Consider the following 4,882-nt stretch of genomic DNA (forward strand, 5'->3'; position numbering starts at 1 on the left):
CGCGATCTTTTGGAAGATCATCTGGACTTTAACCGACCGTTCGTGGTGTCGATGGTACCCATACTTGGAGGTGTTGGTGTTGAACTGGGGTGGATACATTTAATAATCACACAAAGCCATTTTAGATTCCAACAGTTGACAAACACCTGATGATGAAGCAGTGCATGGAACACTGGTGCTTCCAACTAACTCTGTTCGATACAATCTGGTGCTGTGTGATTTTTACTCTGATAGCTCTTGGTAATGATTAACTGATCGAAGACAGTGAAAGAACTTTCATTTGTGGAGATGAAAATTTCAAATATTATCCACCTCAGCATAACAAAAGTGATTAGGTTGGATTTGTGATGAATCTCCACAATGCGCTTGTGCAAAGTAAAAGTCGAACTTACAACCGCCTGATCCGGAGCCAGCTCTCCGAATGGTTGCACCAATGGCCAGATGCACAGCTGAGATTTTACACGCTGCAGAGCTGTGGTGTTAACAAGGACATGAGCAATAACAGTAACAGTCACAAGGTGAACAAAGAACAAAGATAATCACCATCATTGATTCACTTCAATTTGTCCTCAAAACAACGAGCATTCACAATCTGATCAGCCAATCAATGAGGTCACTGCTGATCAAGGGAATTGCAACTGACTTTGCTGTGTTTTCACCATAATTTGAGGTAAACTCCAGCCTAATCATAACATCGCATATTGCCATTAATTTTTATATTTAGATATCGTTAATGACCTGTCCGAAATTGCAGGAAATGAGTGAAAACGTCCTTCCGATGACGTAATCCAGCGCAGAGTCGCCCAGAAATGAAAAGACAAAGACATGAAGCATCACTCCCATTTCTCTCTGTACCAATACGTTTTCCTGAGTTGAATATTTGCAGGACTTGTCTTTACTATCTAAAGAATTAATTATTTTCCCGGGAAAGATTCTTCATAAATCAATTAACATCTGAGGTGTTGAAACATATTTTACTTTTGATTAAAATAGTTGAATATCCTTTCCCCCAACCTAATGTCCCAATCCTCCCTCCTCTTCCATGTAAATACAAGCTTCTACAGGTGATGTTGGAGCTCCCAACCTGACATTACAATGCTCCTTGCTGCTCCATGTCAATAGAAGCTGCTCTACTTGAAGTTGGAGCTCCCAGTTTGATGTCCCAATGCTCCCTGTTCCATGTCATTACCAGTGGTGCAGTTGAGATTAGACCTACCACTCTGACCTGCACTGGACCAATTGGTGGAATAACCACATCATGAGAACCTAATATTATTTTTAGTCACCACCGAATCATTATTTCCAAAAGTCATTCTTTCTTAAATCTTATTTCGCATGTGCATACTGCAGTTCATCCGAAGTAAGATAATGGTGCTAATTGATGTATGCTTAATAAAAATTAATTCCTATTTTTCTTGTTGAGTAACTGCGAGTTAGAAAGGACAATGTTTGTATTCAAAACACACTTTTATTCCAGGTGAGAGATTGTGGTTTGCATTATTTAAAATGAACTTGTTCACTGCGTAAAATGATCAAATAGATCTCAATTTCAAAACAACATTGGTGACGTTGTCATCCATCTTGAAATGTGGTGTCTTCTTCTTTCAACCAGACGGGTATTATATCGAAAAATCTATTACTGATATGCGTATAAAGACACTTTAAATCGCAAGGATTGTGAAGGTTTGTAACTCAGGTTAGGTTTAAGGTGTAGGTTTGCTCGCTGAGCTGTAGGTTTGATATCCAGATGTTTCATTACCTGGCTAGGTAACACCATCAGTGGCGACCTCCATGTGAAGGGAAGCTGTTGTCTCTTGCTTTCTATTTATACCTTTCTCCTGGATGCGGTTCCTGCGGTTTGTGGTGATGTCATTTCCTGTTCGTTTTCTGCGGGGTTGATAGATGGCATGTAGATCTATGTGTTTGTTTATGGCGTTGTGGTTGGAATGCCAGACCTTTGGAAATTTTCTGGCACGTCTTTGCTTAGACTGTCCCAGGATCAAGGTGTTTCCCAAGTCGAATCGGACTACCAAAAATCCATAAACCAGGAGCCCCACCCCCCTCCCCCCACCCCCACCTCAGACCCATAGTCTCAGTACCCGGAACACCAACTTACAGACTGACCAAAGAACTACACGCAAGACTGAAATACCTCATAGAAGAGTCACAGCACTCCATCCACTCCCCCCAGGAATTCCTAAAAATCATCAAAAACACCAAAAAAGAGGAAGAAGAAGCAATGATCTCATTCGACATAACAGCACTGTTCACCTTCATCAACATCGACCTGGCAAAGGAAACACTTACCACACTTTTCGAAGAGACCATCACAGACGCACCAACCACCATCAATCACATTACCAACGAAAACATAACGAAGCTAGTGGACCTGTGCCTCACCACCCACTTCACTTTCAACAACATAATCTACAAACAAACCAATGGCACACCCATGGGATCTCCGCTATCAGGATTCATAGCAGAAGCGTTAATGCAAAGACTAGAACCAACAGCCCTACCAACAATCAAACCAAAATCTGGGTCCGCTACGTAGATGACACCTTTGTCATCACAAAACAAAATAAGATAGAAGAGACATTTGACATCATCAACAACACCTTCACAGGCATAAAGTTCACCAAGGAGGAAGAAACCGACAACAAACTCGCATTCCTGAACGTCACAGAAGAAAGAAAGGACAACGGAGAACTACAAACCTATGTATACAGAAAACCGACAAACACTGACCAAATACTTAACTACACCAGCAACCATCCCAACACACACAAACGAAGCTGTATCAGAACACTATTCCAACGAGCCACCACACACTGCAGCACAGACGAACTTGGGAAACAGAGGAGAACCACCTATTCAACGTATTCGAGAAGAATAGATACTCAAAAAATACAGTTCGCAGATTCCTCAAGAACAAACCACGACAAGCAGACCAAACACAGCCAGAAACCCTAACCACCTTACCATACATTGAAGAAGTTTCAGAAGTGACAGCCAGACTATTCAGACCCCTCGGAATCCTAGTAGTACACAAACCCACCAACACTCTCAAACAAAAACTAACTTAAAAGACACAGTTCAACCCATGGACAAAACCAACGTCATCTACAAAGGTCCATGCAATGACTGCCACCAACACTATGTAAGACAAATAGGAAGAAAGTTAGCCACCAGGATATAGGAACACCAGCTAGCCACAAAAAGACACGACCTTCTCTCCTTCGTAGCCCTATATACGGATTAAAAATACCACTATTTCGACTGGGACAACACATCTATCCTGGAACAGGCTAAGCAAAGACATGCCAGAGAATTCCTAGAGGCCTGGCACTTCAACCACAATGCCATAAACAAACACTTAGATCTAGATGCCATCTACCAACCCCTCAGAAAACGAACAGGAAATGACATCACCACAAACCGCAGGAACCCCATCGAGGAGAAAAATATAAATAGAAAGCAGGAGACAACAGCTTTGCTTCAATTGGATGTCGCCACTGATGATGATGTTACCTATCCAAGTAATGAAACGTCTGGATATCAAAGTTACCGCTCAGTGAGCAACCCTACACCCTACATTTTAAATCATTTTTCATGTTTATGTTGCATGAATCTGCGGTTATTGATCCACAGTTTAGTTTCACTCCCTATAGGTAACATGCTGATTTCTCCAGTTGTTCATAGTTCAATGTGATGCATCCAGTGTGTGCATAACGAGAGGGAACTTGCTTCCCACATCTTGTGTTTATCTGTGCCTTATGTCCAGCATTCATCAATGGTGAGAGCAAGGGGCGAGGGCGAGACCAATGTGTAAGTCTCTCCGTGCCCATGCACGGCACCCACAGCGGCAATTCTCCACTATGCATTTACAGCCAGTTCTCAGTGCCCCTAAACCCACGCCCTGCCCATTTTGAAATATCTCCATTATTTTGTGCTGTCTCGCTGTGCTCTTCTCACCAGGATGAATTACTTCGACTCAACCTCCTCCAGATTTCATCTGACAAAACATTCATTAAGATCCCTTTGCATAACATGCACTTCGCAGCTCTCGGTATTTGATTTTCCTGGATGTCTTTCATACGAAAAAATGTTCACAGCAACTTGACTTGAAAAAGAAAATCGCGCTCCTTTTCATTATCCCAATGCAACCGACATTGCAATGTAGTTTAGTCAACAGGCTCAAACTATTCTTTGAGATTTTTGTCATAGCGTCAATGCAGATAAAATGACTATTAGAAACCCAGTTTTCATACAACAGCTGTGATCATCTGAAAACAGCACCATTGAAAGCCATTCATGACAGCGACGAGAGTGGGACGCGAACCCACGCGTGCAGAGCACAATGGATTAGCAGTCCATCGCCTTAACCTCTCGGCCACCTCGTCACAGATGCACCAAAAGCTATGACCTTATGAATAATTGAATTTCGTAAATCATGCAGAGCAGCAGATATTTCTCTCTGGTGTTGGTGAAATGAGAAATAACACAGTACGGTTCCAAGACTATGGTCTGACCCCTGGGTTGTGGGGCAAGTGCACTCCCACTGTCACACTATGCACATAATGATCTGAACAAATGTGAGGAAATGAATATGTAACAAGGTCTGTTGAATTCTGTGAAGATTTGAAGTCAACGGAATGAAGAACCCGAGACAGCAGGAGGTTTTCTTTCAATAAAGAGTTGGATAGAACTCTGAAGGATCGTGGAGTCAAGGATTATGGGGATAAGGCAGGAACAGGATACAGATTGAGGATGTTCAGCCATGATCATAATGAATGGTGGTGCTGGCTCGAAGGGCAGAATGGCATACTCCTGCACCTGCTGTCTATTGTCTATTAAATTGCCTGTGAGGAATTGTTTTCCA

General features: G+C 42.3%; 1 non-coding gene across 1 annotated transcript; it reads right to left on the reverse strand.

The window, feature by feature from the left end:
* Window positions 1-4,321: 4,321 nt before the first annotated feature.
* On the reverse strand, window positions 4,322-4,403 carry trnas-gcu (transfer RNA serine (anticodon GCU)). The gene has a single exon. It is a non-coding gene; the product is annotated as a tRNA-Ser (tRNA).
* Window positions 4,404-4,882: the final 479 nt, after the last annotated feature.

This window comes from Chiloscyllium punctatum, chromosome 24, assembly GCF_047496795.1.
Source record: "Chiloscyllium punctatum isolate Juve2018m chromosome 24, sChiPun1.3, whole genome shotgun sequence".
Lineage (NCBI taxonomy): Eukaryota > Metazoa > Chordata > Chondrichthyes > Orectolobiformes > Hemiscylliidae > Chiloscyllium > Chiloscyllium punctatum.